Genomic DNA, 18,328 nt, shown 5'->3' on the forward strand with positions numbered 1-18,328 from the left:
TATGTACTGTATTACTGTTACACATAAATAGACATAACTTCCAAATGCATCTAAGGTCGCATATTTCTAATGCCTTTTCATAACAGCATTAAACACTGACCCTCACATTGTTGTTCTGTATGTATTTTTAAAAAATCATAAGAAACTTTGCAAAATATAAAGGACGCAGATACAAAGGATATTAATTATAAAATGATATAGTACAAATATTCCTGCATCCAATTTCTTGGCCCATCTTTTATTTCCTTTAAAATATGCAACCTTACAGAGATATAGTGCAGACAGAGTAAATGGTAAAGGTACAAGCTAAAAGGATATTTGCATAGTGAATATAGGAAATCCACCGAACATTCAGCCTCGCGGTAACTCAAACACAGAAATCTATAACGAAAAGGATTACATGATGGTTATCTGTAGTGATTTCCTTTCCTGGGTTCAAGTGTATGTGTGCTCTCACTGTTTTTTTTTCCAGATATCTAAAAAAAATCGCCATTGTTTAATAAGAGAATAGCTTCATCTTTGTTTAAATGGAACTGCGTAACCTTTGCCTTCTTTTTTTTTGGGGGGGGGGGGGCCTGAAGAATATATTGTAGATTGGAAGCAGATAGTCAATATTGATGAGAATTAAACCTTAATTTATAATGTGCAAATATTTGCATTTAGCACATTGATATTATATTCACAGGAAAATCATTTTGTTTACATACAGCATACAAGTAAAATGGAAAAAAAAACATATAAGAAAAAATAGCTTGCAATTAGTCAATGAAAAATATATTGATTGGGTGTCGCCCTCTTTGTTCGTATGACTTTATTCTTCATACTACAGAACCTGATTAAGGAAAGTCTTACCTCTGGGAGCTTCATTACATAGATTAAAGGATAAATCAGACCTTGAGCACAGCAGTTATTACTGCACTGTGGCTTAGTAGATGTAGATGGATGTCAGAGAGATCTGTGTTACACTCTGAAAGAGTCAGGCTTACCAGGAGAAGATGAAGGGCCGTGAAAGACAGTGTGGACCTTTTGAGTTTCGTAGCTGCGTTGACCTCACATGACCTGAGAACAGCTAGGAAGATGCTATCCTCTGCAGGCCTTACCCATACCCCACAATTTACCATGAACCACAGGATCTTTTAGATTGGGAGGGGGCAACCACCATTGCTACACTGGAGGTCCCATAAATCTTGAGCCTCAGTCACCATACACTCCCAGCCTAAGTTCTGCATTGTTGAAATTATCATTGACACTCTCCTGACTAAGGTGGCTAAGTTTAGAATCTAGGTTTTCTTGATTTAAGGTTGGATTTCTAATAGGGCTCAATAAAGCAGGTATCTTGACTGCTATGACAAGGGTACAGAAGATTGATGTCAAGCTGCAGAACACAAAGATACAGCAGAGCAGCAGGGGACCCTGACACTGCGATCTCATCCCCAGGAAACCCCAGGGCACCTGGATTAATGCAGCTGGGACCTTGGAAGCAGCCAGAGGCTGGTAGACTGACCAAGACACATTACATAAGGTTTTCTCATTGCACAAAATGGCCAGGATATACACTAGTGTACCATTGATCAGTACTACAGGAATGTTCAATGCAATCCGTATTACATCTAAGACAAAGTTGACTATGTGTGAGCTGTTTGTAATCATAAACATGGCTGAAAAGAAAATTGCCTATTACAAGGAAAGAGGGTAATGGAGCTGGTTTATCCACTCTTACTTGTTCAAATTAGCCTTATTGCCCTAATTCCACTTTTGTGGCCACAACACACAGGTTCACAGAGACAGGAAATACAGAGAAATGTAGTTAGTATACGAGCCCCATTGTAACTGAGGGGAGAAAATGAGCAGAGTCAGATTTAATAGACAGACAGGTTTATAGGCTTTTTTTTTTTGTCAACTATTCATTTGTCTTTCAGCTGTGTGTCCTGGCCAGGGTCACACGGGGCTCCAGAACGTACCACAGGCAGTCCATAGCTGGAGTACAGCCTGGATGCCAGTGTGCCACAGGGCACTTACGCACAAAATCATAAGTCCGGTCAGGTCGGGCAGCAAGCACTGGTATAGCACGTTGCTACGCCCACCACACGACGAAACACCCCGGGGTCCCGGCTGGCGACCCCCCTCAGGCCGATACGTGGTTCAATCCCACCCTCCAGAAGTGCCCATATATCTGCCATAGCCAGGTGTTACGTGGGCGTCCCCTTGGCCTGGTCCAGACGCTCGGGTCCTCAGCAATGAGGGCCCTGTGATCTGAACCCGCATAGCCGTAGTGCCATAACTGATGCTCCCTATGGATCATTTAAAGATACCAGGGACTTTAAATGCAGGAGTACATGGGGAGTACATAGGGAGTACATGGGGAGTACATAGGGAGTACATAGGGAGTACATGGGGAGTACATGGGGAGTACATAGGGAGTACATGGGGAGTACATAGGGAGTACATAGGGAGTACATGGGGAGTACATAGGGAGTACATGGGGAGTGCATAGGGAGTACATGGGGAGTGCATAGGGAGTACATAGGGAGTACATGGGGAGTACATAGGGAGTACATGGGGAGTACATAGGGAGTACATAGGGAGTACATGGGGAGTACATAGGAAGTACATGGGGAGTACATGGGGAGTGCATAGGGAGTACATAGGGAGTACATGGGGAGTACATGACCACAGACGAAGGCCAGAGGTAGGATTTAACACACAAATGGGGAGCAATCCACTGAGTCACTGCGCCTCTCCTAACACTGGCCAGTTTAGGGTGACAGTAAAATCAAATTTTATGCTTACCTACACATCTATTATTATTAATGAGTACAACTGGAGTTGAATTAATATTATGCTCTGTGCTTATACATATTTCATTTTAATGGAATTCTTAGTGAATGTCTTGCTGGAAGTGTCGAACGGTCTTTTGAATTGCAATCATTAAACAAATTTTATGGAGAACCTTAATGATTTTGGATCATTAAAGATGAAAGTTGCTGAGAATTAATGATAAGAAAGATGTTCGCTGTTTATGTTATGAATTGCAGTTATATATGGATGAGAATAATTTAACATCCTGTCAATGTTTATGGCCATTGCTTCTCTGTTAAGTGCAATTCCACTGTATGCATATATGTCACTTTGTGCACACGATATTATAGTTGTACTCAGGTAATACGTGATCATAGTTACTTTCAAAAAATCCACTAAACATTTTGTGAAAGGGTCAGCCAGCATGGAGCAATTAGGGTCAAGGGTCAAGATCAAGGACACAATGGTAAAATAATTTTGCCAGGCATGGGATTCGACCTGGCAACCTCCCGAGCATGGCTATGGAGCCCTAACAGCAGTGAAATACAGGACAAACAGTAGTGCACTAAAAGACAACACTAAGTTAACAATAAATAAGTAATAAATAGATGATGCAATGGGGATAAGGATGGTATTACTGCTGTCCTTATGTCCTTATGCTGGTGTTTGCAATGATATTCATAATGTGGCTGTCCGATAATGACGCTCTAATATAAGGTAACTGGTCTGTTGTTGTAGTTCATCACTAACATGGCACTCTGCCATACATAACTCTGTCCATGAACATTCACTGCTCTCTTCTGATAGCCGTATCCTTGATATGATCTTGGCATACTTGAAATTGAATTATTTTCTCTACTGCTGTGCTTAGTGAATATCAAGTGATGCTTATTACACTTCGTGCTTTTATCCAAAGCAATTTACAGTAGAGGGAAGGGTTACAATTTCTGTCTGCTTCTTAGGATTTGAACCCATAACCTTTGTGTTGTTAGGGCAATGCTACACATAAGGAGCTACAGGTGTTTATCATATTTGTTGGATCAAATCTCATTTCCATAAGGGTACCAGAACTGTTTTTTTTTTTATGCTGAACGCCCAAGGCATCAGTTCAGAAACCGCCTGTGAGAGGAGTATCTGATCTGCACGATCATTTCCTCATATAATGACCTCACTGACTATTCGTGAAGTTTGGCGAGATGGTGTTGTGTTCCGTCAATTTAATCTGTTGGGGTTAGTAATGGCACTTTCTCACCACTGGGTGGAGCCAACATTACACTCTTGATGTTGCATCACTGTGTGGGTGACTTGCCTCAGGAGAATAAAATTAAATTTATAAGTAAATAAGCGGTGGATAGGTCCCTATTGGGAGATTTTGGCGACCTGGCGGAGGGGGGCGGGGGATACATTTTGACTGTAGGGTGCGGTTCCCCACGCAAGATGCCCTAGATTTAACCAATGAGGGGACAGGTTCCCTAAGTAAATGCGCCATTCGTACCTGGTTACATGCTTGATCCGTAACATTCCTTTATTTTTGTTTTTTGGGGATGGGGGGGTCATTATTTCACTACGTTGCCATGTGCCTGGGGTATACGCTGAGAGGAACGGCAGTGAATCGCTGTGCACACATATGCAGTCACTCTGACCAAGGGCCTTGTTAGATATTTTGGGCCCCATATTATATTGGGCCCCCCAGTCCAGACCAATCCAGCTATTTTCCAAATTATTTAGGGCCCCCTGTCACCCGGGAGCCCTTGGAATTGTCCTAACCCCCCCCCCGACTCTGTAATTGATGTTCAAAGAAATACACATATCTCCGAAAACCCAAGAGCATGAACAGAGACTATTCAAAAACTACTTTACAGACTAACCCTAAAAAACGGATTGACACCCTTATACACTCACCTTTACACAGCCATCAGTGAACAGTTTAATGTTTTAAATGGACTTATGTGGATCGTTGTCAGCGAGGCCAATGTCAGTGTCAACAAAATACGAACTTTAATTGTGCTTCATATATGCAGTTAACAATTATGTTAGCAACCTAGCTATCAACGCTAAGTTGTTAAAAATTTGAGATATGAAGTAAACCAAACAAACGATCATCATGAAATGTGATAGTACAAACATAAGTATTAGTTTAAAAAGTACTTTTCATCAGTCAGTTTCAAATGCTCCCAGTAGACTGAGGAAAATCATAATCGACAAAAAGTGGAAATAGGTGGTTTTCATTGGACAGTGAGATTATGCTTCTCGGACCTATATTGTGATCTGAAGCTTAGGTCTTACTTTGTCTAATGAATAAATAGAAACTGACTTAAAAATCACACAAAAATGTGTTGCCTATAAGAACACGCTGACCTCATCATCAGTCACATCAGGGCACTTTTGTGTGGAAGTGAATCCTGCACCAACTAAATGCAGTTTTTGAAGACCTCACAGAAAAGCTGTTGAAGCTCACAGGGATGGAATCAGTTACAAGCTTATTTGGAAAAAAAAAAAACATTGGCAAGCACCCGTCCGCTGCGAGGCACATAATGTACGAGGCGAGAAAATTCAGCACCATTGTTATCCATGCAAGAGTGGTTGTCCAACAAAAATGTTCTCTAAAGGATAGAGTGTACAACATTCCATGGGGTCTGAAATGCCCCCTGAGCTAATGGCTATGGATCTGCTGAATGCTATAACAGTACCTAAAACCAAAGGTCATGAGTCTACCATGAAGAAATACAGAACAAAGTGGTGTGCACAAAAACAGATTCCAAAAACTACCTGGATGATCTACGAGGCTATTGGATGATTGTTCTGTGGACAGGTGAGATGAAAGCAAGTATTTTGGCATTAATGATAGATGGTATATTTCATGAAAACAAAAAATAAAACCTATATTCCAACAAAACATTTTTATTCCACCCCTGGAGGGTGACAGTAGGAATGTTATATTCTTTGTAGTTTTCAGATATGGGCAGCCTGCAAACAATGGGATAACAACGGTTCCTCTAACAGAACGGCTGATACCGAGGAATTTTCATGTTTCAAATACCACGGCCAAAGTCCCGATCCAACTCAAACGTTGCAGCAGGACTTGAAGAAAGCCGTTCATGAAAGAGAGCTACAATATCAACAATGGTGCAGTTTTGTAAAGAGGAGTGAGTCCAAGTATATTCAAAGTCAATAAACTATGATCTGCAGTATATCTTTACACATTTTAGCTAAATGTGGTTATTGTGTGACATTGATTGTTGTTTTCTTCCTTTATTAGGTTGCCGTGCCTTGGCAGCTCGTTAATGAAGTAGGCACATAGTGACTATGATTCTGAGATAGATCTTTTACCCATTCACCTCCACATATCTTATTTAGTGTTATTAAGCCCGACTAGCAAGTCTAACAGCTCTCTTGGTTTTATTTGTTTGAGAATGATAGCTATACTTATTTTTAGCTTACGTAATGGGTCCCAGCGTTAAAGACATAACATCATAAAGTAGCGACAATAGAATTGATATGTACAGCTATGGAAAATACCAGCCCGGGGAACTGAAGGCTCAGCTTTAATGTGGCACACTGCGGTTTCAAACAAAGTAATACAATTAGGTTCAAAAGCAAATAAATAAATGAAGTCTGCTGGATTTTCAGAGACTTGAAGCGAAACAGTCTGATGTTGTGTTGGGCTAACGGTTAAGTACGGAATAAATACAAACACGTTACAGGATTCTCAGCAGGAATGCAGAAAGTACTGACAGGGAACACAGTGCCTGCCAAGTAACTGCTTTTTTATCTCAATTTTTTTTTTTTTACAGATGCACATAAAATACTATTATTAGTATTGTCAATAACCAATAAAAACAGCATGGGTGTCAATATGCAGACAGCAATGATCTAGAGAAATAACCAAGACAATAACTAGCAAGTTTCAGTAATGAAAGTAACCTAAATTATACCTTGACCAATGTTAGGCCACTCAGATACTTGAAATTATGGCAGAAATTTGTGTGGTGAGTGAAGTGTTACAGTGGCATCACAGGCCAGAACACATTTTGGTCCAAACATATGACTAATTTGCTCCATTAAAATGCAGTTCGAGCTGAATAAACGGATTACAGGAAGTGTAAAGGCTAAAATGTCAAGCATGGAAAGTAGCCCTTTGTGAAGATGCCTGCAATGTGAATTAAAGCACCACTGCATTAATTACTGGTGGTATTTGAGGTCAGTGTTTTTTATAGCGTTTTACCGAACATCTTGGTCATTTTGATCACACCAGTGGTTTAGAGTCGTATAAAGACAAAACAGAAAAGACAGACATCCATAATGTCATTATTTTCGAAGGAATTGATTATATAAGTGGGGGCATGCAATATCATTATATATTGTTATCATTTGGTGGTGACTTGGATGGTTGCTTCTACAATTACCACAAATGTATTTCTATATGTCAGCACTGTTGCTTCCCACTTCTGGAACCAGGGTTCGAGCAACAGGACAGACAGGGCAGGCCATGGCCTGGGGCCCCCAGCTGGAAGGGGGGCCCCAGAGGGCTGCCAATTATATAGTGCATTGCAACAACATTGAGTATTCTGTTTTTCACAAAAGTGAAAATAAAGGTCTTGTTTTTATTAAATTCTCTTTGTTGATATTTTAAATTTACACTTCATAGTAAAAATAATTTTACTATTTTAAAAATAAATTTTACATGTTCCCTCCGTGTCGTCGTGGGGTTTCCTCTGGGTACTCCGGTTTCCCCCCACAGTCCAAAAGCATGGTAAGGTTAATTGGAGATTCAAAATTGCCCATAGGTGTGAGTGAATGGTGTGTGAGTGTGCCCTCTGATGGGTTGGCACCTGGGTTGTTCCCTGCCTTGCGCCCGTAGCCTCTGGGATAGGGATCGGACCCTCCATCACCCTAAACAGGACAAGCGGGTACAGAAAATGAATGGATGTTAGTGTAGCTCATTTTTGAAACACACTTTGTGGATTATCTATTCTTTCTACTAAAATATTTGCTACTCTCCATCCATCCATCCATCCATCTTATAACCAGTCATCCTGGTCAGGGTCAGGTGGGGGTCTGGAGCCGATCCCAGGAAGCATAGTGGACCTCAAATGTTACTTCAGTTCTTTGCTATCAATCTTTAGCGCATTTGTATAAAAGGCTGGATATAGAGATCGGATATGACAAGAAATTAATTCTGTTACATTTATAGAAGGAAAATACCAGGTTGCTTTGTTTGTGTGGAAAAAAATAAATAGTACAGTGGCTCAATCATAATGACAAGAAACAGAATATCTGGATGTACCGCAATGTGTGAAGCACTGAATATTAATGAACAAGTCAAAAGAATATACAGACATATTCCCAGAAATGTTCCTTGTCAGTTGTCAGACTGCCAGAATAATGTTTTTTCCTCCGAACAAATCAGGATATTAGTTGGAATCCAATAAATGTGGTGTAAACAAAATGGAGGGTAAGTGGATCCACATTCCCTCTGGAGATAGGCTGGGTTTAGCAACACATGTCCTGCTTGCGATGGTAGCTGAATATGCCAGGAATCTACGCTACTCATGGGCCAGTTATGTGGGTCTTAGCCTGGCCTTGTTTGTGGCTTAATCTGTACCGTCTACACAAAATTCTCAGTCTATAAACAAATACTAATTCCATTGCTTGTAGTCTAGCAGCGGCATGATAAAAAGGCCTTTCTTACCTGCAGAGCTTGACTGATCTTTACTGCTTGTGGTAGCACAAGGACCATCGGCTTCAAAGCACAAAGGGAGCAGAGACTTATGGAAAGTTAAGATTACACATATACATGACTGGGGAGTTTATGGAAAGTTAGGATTACACATATACATGACTGGGGGGTTTATGGAAAGTTAAGATTACACATATGCATGACTGGGGGGTTTATGAAAAGTTATGATTATACATATACATGACTGGGGGGTTAACTGGCCAGGCCTATCTGAGGGGGCAGCTTCAGTTGGGGTGAGATTGAATAAACCAGTTCATCTATTCCATGTGGCCAGTTGGGAAAGGCTTGCTGGAACAGCAGCCAGCGATGGGTGCCGTCCCAATTCAAACCACATGGACAGAAAAGCGGGCGTATCCCAGCTTCCCCTACAAACTGCACCACAGCATGTGACAGGCGGCCATCTTGTTGTCACATTGGCTTAGCTCTGATCAGCACTTGGCAGCTGTTGCCAATCCTCACCTCGCCCAAGTCACCAGCTTCTACCATTACCGCCCCCCTCCCATCACCCCTCACCCCACACAGTACCAGTCAAAAGTCTTAGTTCACATGAATGTGGGGGGGGGGGGGGGGGGTTAAGTTTGCACATGGTGCCACATGGGCTGCGACCCACACTGTTAATGACACAGTATTTACAACAACAAAGACTAAATATATTCACAGATATTACAATATTCAAAACTGCCTTGTCTATGGAATAAACAAGACTCACTTCCTGATGGAAGCACCTCAGGAAAAATTTGATTGTTTGATCCCGCTTAAAGGTGGCTGTTCGTCTTGATTTGTAGAACCATATCATCTGAAGCATCGCTGTCCGACCTGGAAATTCTGAGCTGTCCTTTTGGAAATAGTCCTGGATTCTTAAGTTACTGCCAGATGAGAGGCACACATAGCTTGCTTCTTAAATCATCGCCTCCAGGTCTTGGTTCAAACATGCTGCTTCAAGACAAACTGAAGAAGAGATAAAGATAAAAAGATAACGTAGTGCAACAACTAGTAATTTAGGTTAAATAGCTAATCTCCATTTTACTTTTGCACAGAAGACTGTCAGTACATTATTTTACCTCTTTACGTTTTTCAGTGACATTTAAAGTTTGTGTTTCTGTTTCGCTTTGTTAAACATTATTTTTCTTCTCTTTCGCCTTGCTGTAGTGTTTCAAATGATTGGAGTTTACAGTTCACATAAGATACTGTTTACTCAGCCTGTGCCTCAGTGGATCCTGAAAATGCTGTCATGAGGTGCAGCCAGTGTAGTGCCCAGCTGTGAAGAGAGTTTGTACAGTAAACTGTAACGTCATGACTGGTTTCCAAAAAGCCTGGATGTCACAAAGGCTTATGCTCCAAGTATCAGAAAGATGTATTTCCTCCATTACTCAGATAAATGCCGGACTTCTATTTACATCCATTCATATTCTTTAAATGGGAATTATTCATGCATTTATTACAAAGGATTTAAAAACATAACGGAAAAAGAAATTATATTTTGAGTCTGTACTGTTATTAAACTCCATCTTATATATTGACCTTTACTTTTTAGGAATATGATTCTGGTGCATAGCTATATATAAACACTTTTGTAAGGTTTTCTAATTAGTTTCAGAGTAACGATACAGGTCAGTGCAATTACGACACATGGCTAAAATTCTGAAACTTAGAACAAGCATGACGTGTTTGGGTAGTTTTTTATGGTTTTCCAATGCAGGAAAGAGATGAAAGGAAATGGAAAAAATACCGAAGTACAAATAACATAATGTGTAACACCATGCGTACCTACCTCTTAAAATGAATCATTTATAAATCTGAGTAACATTTAGATGCTTTGAAATACTTTTCTCTAAATTTAAGTTACGAAAATTCTGTCAGTATAGGGAGGCCAGCAAAATTAATGTAACATAAAATGAAATTAAAGGATGAGGTTTTGATGAACAGTCATCCCTCAGCACCGGTCAGTTACCATTTTCAGGTTATCGGACATGGAAGTTGCTGGACAGGTCTGGTCAGGTTGGGGAGGATGTACTGGTACAGTGTGCAGCCACTCCCACCCAACCACGAAACTATAAAATATCATATATGGAATTACGTACTGACTAAAAAAGTCTTTAAAAATTCATTTGTTGGGGGGTGGGGGCAGTTTCGTGGGTTGGGACTCAGAAGGTTGCTGGTTCAAATCCCAGGGTCCGCAGAGTGATCCTATCATTGGGCCCTTGAGCGAAGCCCTTAACCCCAATTACTCCAGGGACTGGCTGTCTCGACTTTCTCCTCTATGCCAGGTTCAGGAGGTGGGATGCTTTTCCAGTTGTCCTGAAGGAGGTCCCACATATGCTGAGCACTCATTGGCTGCTTTTCCTTAACTCTCTGGTCAAACTCCTCCAAACTATTTCTATTGTGTTTAGGTCAAGTGGCCGGGTGAAGTGATGCGACACTCTGTCACTCTCCTTTGTAAGCGGCTTAGCGTGTCCAGACTTTTGACTGGTACTGTATATTGAGTTGAAGAGCATACTATTTTAATGCTGAATCAATGAAGCAGTACACAAATTTATGACCCATGTTTACACTGTCCCACCATTTAATTAAAGTCTTTATAGTTGCCTCTTCACAAGCACAAAGGCTGTTTCCAAAACACTGACATTCCACATCTGAAGCTCAACACAAAATGATAGTTCTGTGCCCTGCAGACCCACAAAACTAGATTCTGGTGCATGACTGAATCATTACAAGAAGTATTTTGGCATCAGACGTTTCGCCAAAAGCTTGTGTCATACCAAAGAGTCTTGCACCATTTGCATACATTATGAGAACGGCTCTTGCTGCAAAGATGATCCATTTGCACGTAGAAATTGTGACCATATGTGAATGAAACACAAGCTGACATCTGTAAACCCTCAAACTGACAGATGTCTCAAGGTTTAATGATTTTAGATTGTTGAGTTGTATTTTAATATCATAACATTTTAAAAGCTTAGTTTAACACTTAGATAGACATTTCCTGTAACTAACAGAAATGTCACAGTTAAATATGATCTTATCAGATAATAAGCAATGTCCTATGAACTCAACACATTGATGGGTGTTGCACATTGATAGGTGTTGTCTGTGTGTAGAAGCAATCAACCAATTATACAGGAAAATCCCACCAGTCCTTCCAAGCCATCCGGTGGCGAGCAGTCCTAAGATCTAGGGCGGCCTGTTGGTCTTCTGCAGCCAGTTGAGCAGGCCAACTCATAACAAGGTCCTGCAAAAGTGCTCCGCAATGTTTCCCTCAAAAGAGCCATTGTCAGAAAATTAGGAAATTCATAAATGAGGGAATTACAAGGACAACAGACGCAGTACTTGCAGTTTCTATTCAACTAGACAAAAAGGATTTTTCACTGTCCATTTGCCACACAACTGTAATTAGGGTTACGTTCACTTGCAGCCCAGGTGCATGTTACACAACTTTGTGGAAGGGCTGGTACTCTGTGTTCTTGTAGTCTTCCATGGTCATTTTGTCTGCCAAGCCACATAACTGCCAGCAAAGCTCTTTGGGTGAGATCCACACGATCACGACGGCAGTTTCAGTGGGGCCTTCAAAATGTACCACACTGTGTCCTAGACGAAGGCTATTTCACTCAGGTTCTGAAAAGCCACATTGCAGACTTCGGCAAATAACTGAAGCCTAGGCCAGATGTGTCTGATAATCCGCTAAGTCACCAGGATAACCAGGACTTCCATTTACATTAAAAAGTGTCTGATCCTTGGTTTTCCAGTAAGAATTATGGCTTTGTGTGCTAACTGTGTAGGACATCTATATAAGATCCTAAAGCTGTTTCCTCTGTTTAATTTTTGTCATGTATAAAATAATAGTGGGTGAAATGATGATGATTTATCACGACCGGTTGCAATTTTATCCATGATAAGCATTTCAGAGTTATCACAAGAATCGTGATACAGCACTACTTAGCATTACTATTATAACGACAGAACAAACCAACGAGCGCATATCATGTGATATTTGCACTTTCGGAGGTTGCTACTTTACTCCATGAAAAACAGACCAATGTAAAACAAAAGAATTTCAGCCTACATAACACTTTAGTGCTAAAAATCAACACACTTTATGTACCATCAGATTGTTAAAAATATTGCGCTAGTGTCCTGTGGTAAACTGCAAACAGTCCATAGACAGATCAGTGTCATAACTAAAAAGCAAAAGAACTCGAGGGCAGGCATTGGGAGAGCGAAAGGGGGGCTTTATTTAACCGAAACCGAACAGTGGTTGGAAAACAATTGGACTGGGGCTGACGAGACAAACTGGCAGGTCAGGTGGACGTGACGGCCAGGAGGTAACAGTCCGCTACTCTATCAAATACAAGGGTGTGTGGCTGGTTGATCAGGAATAATTTGACAAAGGAAATAATGTTCATTTGAATTCAAAACTTCTGAAACCATAGTATTAAAAAATTAAACTCTTTTTGTTCTAAAGAGACAATTCCTTTTATATGTACAGTATTTTACATACCTTAATGATTAATTATTAGAGTGTTACAAGCAGTGTTTCTAGTTAGGGTAAAATTGCTGCTTAACATTTGGTTGGTTTGTAAATGGAAAAAAAAAACAAAAACATGCACTATATTGTGAATGTTGCTTCTAACCGACAATATCATATGACATTTTGGCCACCTCTAGTACAAAAGCCACTTGGAGGTCTTTCAAGTAAAACCAGTGTACATTTTTCTCTGAAAGGTAGAAATGCTCTGATAATTGTATATTGATATGCTTTAACAGTCCTTGCTTAGACTTCTGCCCTCGTGACACGACCCCAGATGAGCATCAGATAATGGATGGATGGATGGATGCATGGATCCTTTAACACCTAGTGCTACAACAGAACCCTTAAAACAATGTTTTCCTTTTCAATTTCCTGTGCTCCATGCACATAGGAAGTCTACAAAGGCATTTGTGTTTTCTGAGGTTGGAAAATAGCTCCCACCCGCTGAATGTGCCAGAATGGCTGAGCTCAGATGCAGGAAATTCAGTGAAAGGCAGACACTCTATGTGACTGGCCACAGTGCCTCTTTGTACATGGCTGGCAATTAAACTGCAGCCCCAGTCTCAGTACCAAGGCTGGCCAGCAGCCGTAGCTGAATAAGCATCAGCGAGGCTTTCTCTCCAAGCGTCCGAACAAAAAAAAGGTGGCAGTCCAAGTCCGCCATTACGCCTCTCTGGCCAGGAAGCTGGCTGTGTGCATTATGAATAGGTTACTGGGCCCATTTGAGAACTGACCTGTGTTCTGGCCTATCTGTGTATTAGCTTGTTGAGCACACCACAACAGTTTCAAATACCTATCTACGGCCACTGTAATACACTGTCATACAGGTCACTGGCAGTAGTTCAGCATATAAGAGCAGTGTGGGTGGAAGAGATCATAGATCAACCACTGCAGCCCAGCAATGGCCAGTACCTGGACATGAAAAGTCTCTGCAAGTTGTGTGTGAACTACAGCTCAGAATGTGCATTACCACTGAAAGGTTTGGTTACTTCTACCCATAGAAAGGTTTATTTATACTATTCTCTACAATTTACAATAATAATGAAGACATCAAAATTATAAAATATTATATATGGAATTATCTATGAACCAAAATAGCATTAAACAAAAAATATTATGGTATGTTGGAGGGGCAGCTCTGTGGGTTAGCACTTAGAAGGTTGCTGGTTTAAGTTCCTGGGTTGACAGAGTGATCACATCATTGGGTCCTTGAGCAGGGCCCTTAACCCCAATTGCTCCAGGGACTGGCTGACAGTACTTCTTCCTCTACGCCAGTTTCATGAGGTGGCCTCCTGGGATGCTTTTCCAGTCATCCTGAAGGAGGTCCCACAAATGCTGAGCACTTGTTGACTGCTTTTCCTCACTCTCTGGTCAAACTCCTCCTAAATCATTTCTACTGTGTTTAGGTCAGGTGGCCAGGTCATGTGATGTGGTGGCCAGGTCATGTGATGTGGTGGCCAGGTCATGTGACGTGACACTATCACTCTCACTTGTAGGCAGCTTGGCGTGGTACCGTATATGTTTCCATACTTGTTTGTATGTCTTTATACTATGTCTTACTTAGGCATATATAAATGACATTGCAACATTAAAAGTAAATAGAATTATAAAAACTTTACCCTATAGACTGTGAAACCATAATGCAGGATTGCATAAATAATCAATGCATTCAAAATAAGGCTATGTGTGACACTCCACACTAGCTATTTCCTTTGTCATCCTCAGTGAAATTTTCAATCACTTTTCTATACTAGAAGAGCAGGTATTGGGGGGGGGGGGTCACTTAGAAAACAAGCCTTTAATCTGGAGTGCGTACATAAGCGAAGAATGAAAACTCCAGTGTCAGGCGTTTGAGTTACAGGAGAGCATGTGCAGCTCATTGTTTCATGCTTGGGTCTGATATTTCTCTACAGAAGGCCTGGTTACCTTATGACTGTGTGAGTGCAATTAAGACCAAATTAAACATGACTGTTTTCTTGCATCAGTAAATGATGGCAGTAAGATTACATATTTCCACTCAGGGTGTTAAAGTGCGATATGAGTCTCTTTAATTACTGTATACCCACCTATCCTTTCCTCGTCTCTGGTGAGCGTGCCCTTTACAATCCATTACCGCTGGTGTGTTCCAATGCAGGCTCCGAATAAGGGATCAGGGTCCATGTGTCTGCCCTCCCCCCCCCCGCTAACCCCGCAGCGTGGAGGAGCCGCTTGCAGTCGTGCCAGCTGACATCACCAGCGTAACAGTGTCTGATCTCAGCCGCCCCGTGGCGGCGAACCACAAGTTAACGTTTAAAGAACCAGCTGGAGATGTGTGAACGTCAGCACTGGGAAGTGGGATTTAGTGGGCTGTGTTGCTTTTTGGATTTAACTTTTGGGGCGATTAAGTAATTTTCCTTTCATTTTCTCGTTAAACAGATATCTGGTGTATATAAGCATGAACACTGCAAGTGATTATCCATTTTGTCTTCTAGCAAAGTACACAGAAAGAAGAATCTTCCAACTGCTTATCCTGCGTAAGGCTGTAGGAGACTGGGACCTAACTCACACAGCACAGGGCACTGATGATGGGAGACTGGGACCTAGCCCACACAGCACAGGGCACTGACAGCGGGAGACTGGGACCTTGCCCACACAGCACAGGGCACTGATGGCAGTACACCCAAAACCCAGTGGGGCCCAACTCGTACAAAGGGGTTCAGACAAAGCCATGATTGGGTAATTGATGGACTGATAAACAAACAAACAAATAAATGTGTATATATAAGGATATATATAATATTCATGGGGGCATTGGCTTAATGGTTAGGGAAGCACACTTGTAATTGAAAGATTGCTGGTTTGAATCCCCAACCAGCAAGGTACCACTGAGGTACTGTGAGCAAGGTACCGCCCCCAAGCACTGCTCCCCGGGTGCTGAATTAGCCGCCCCCTGCTATGTCATATACGGGTTAAATGCAGAGGACACATTTTACTGTTGTACACTGTGTGCTGTGGTGTATCGCCAATGAGCACTGATTCTAATTGATAAATAATAATTGCATAAAATGAAAAATAATGTAAAAAATCAAATACATTATATATATATACATATATACACTCACTGAACAAAAATATAAACGCAACACTTTCGGTTTTGCTCCCATTTAGCATGAGCTGAAAGATCTGAAACATTTTCTATATACAAAAAGACCCATTACTGTCAAATATTGTGTGTGCAATTGGCATGCTGACTGCAGGAATGTCATTTCTCTACCATAAGCCGTCTCCAAAGGCCTTTCAGAGAATTTGGCAGTACATCCAAGACGCCATCGAATGTGAGCATTTGCCCACTAAAGTCGGTCACGACGACGAACTGCAGTCAGGTCCCGACCCCGATGAGGACGACGAGCATGCAGATGAGCTTCCCTGAGACGGTTTCTGACAGTTTGTGCAGAAATTCTTTGGTTATGCAAACCGATTGTTGCTGCAGCTGTCCGGGTGGCTGGTCTCAGACGATCAAGGAGGTGAACATGCTGGATGTGGAGGTCCTGGGCTGGTGTGGTTACACATGGTCTGCGGTTGTGAGGCCGGTTGGATGTACTGCCAAATTCTCTGAAACGCCTTTGGAGACGGCTTATGGTAGAGAAATGAACATTCATTTCACGGGCAACAGCTCTGGTAGACATTCCTGCAGTCAGCATGCCAATTGCACGCTCCCTCAAACGTTGCGACATCTGTGGCATTGTGCTGTTTGATCAAACTGCACATTTCAGGGTGGCCTTTTATTGTGGGCAGTCTAAGGCACACCTGTGCAATAATCAGCACCTTGATAAGCCACACCAGTGAGGTGGGTTGGATTATCCCAGCAAAAGAGAAGTGCTCACTAACACAGATTTAGACAGACTTGTGAACAATATTTGAGAGTAATGGGTCTTTTGTGTGTGTAGAAAATGTTTCAGATCTTTGAGTTCAGCTCATGCAAAATGAGAGCAAAACCGAAAGTGTTGCGTTTATATTTTTGTTCAGTGTATATATATATATATACACACACACACAGGCAGGGAAAATAGCAGTATGTTGACAGGAGTTGGCCCAAAACAAAATAAAACCTGTATGCGTAGTGCCCTGTGGTGACAAATCTGGCCCTGGTTACACCCTGGATGGGATGGGGCCATCATAATGCACACACACCAACACACACACAATGGGCAATTTAAATATGACAATTTACCTAACTGGATGTCTTTGGACTGCAGGAGGAAACCGGAGTCCCTTGTGGAAACATAAGACAACACAAACCCCACAAACACAGATCCAGCGGGACTCAAAACACAGCCCCCGGAGATGTGGATTTGCATTTCAAAATTTAATCTTGCTTGCAGTTAATATTATAGTAATACAGTTTAAGTCCTTACACCTGACTGACTATATTATGACCACACGTGGCATCTGGAATACAGTGATATCATTTCAGCCTCCCAGTCTGTTTTGACACAGCTAGCACATCTGCCTAATAAGTGCAACCATTTCTGGACACACATCATTTTAGTCTGTCTGCATTCATAATGCAGCATGTCATCACTGAAGGCTTTCGACTACTGAGCTGTAGCGTCCTCCTCAGTAATATGAGGACTGTGTGACAGCTGAGAGGGCCTGATCAATGCCATCACAGGAGGAACTTGTTTATCATACAGGAAGTCCAGAAAGACCCCTGTTTACTCAGGTACACAACCATCCAACCAACCATCCATCCGTTTTTCAACTGCTTACCCAGCTTATGGCAGAGACCATAGGGTACAATACAGGTAGCACAGGGTACAATACAAGTAGCATAGGGAACAATACAAGGAGCATAGGGAACAAGACAGGGAGCATAGGGAACAATACAGGGAGCATAGGGAACAAGACAGGGAGCATAGGGAACAATACAGGGAGCATAGGGAACATGACAGGGAGCATAGGGAACATTACAGGGAGCATAGGGAACAATACAGGGAGCATAGGGAACAAGACAGGGAGCATAGGGAACAGGGAGCATAGGGAACAATACAGGGAGCATAGGGAACAAGACAGGGAGCATAGGGAACAATACAGGGAGCATAGGGAACAAGACAGGGAGCATAGGGAACAAGACAGGGAGCATAGGGAACAAGACAGGGAGCACAGGGAACAAGACAGGGAGCACAGGGAACAATACAGGGAGCATAGGGAACAAGACAGGGAGCATAGGGAACAAGACAGGGTGCACAGGGAACAAGACAGGGAGCACAGGGAACAAGACAGGG

The sequence above is a fragment of the Paramormyrops kingsleyae genome, chromosome 10 (genome assembly GCF_048594095.1).
Source record: "Paramormyrops kingsleyae isolate MSU_618 chromosome 10, PKINGS_0.4, whole genome shotgun sequence".
In the NCBI taxonomy this organism is placed as follows: Eukaryota; Metazoa; Chordata; class Actinopteri; order Osteoglossiformes; family Mormyridae; genus Paramormyrops; species Paramormyrops kingsleyae.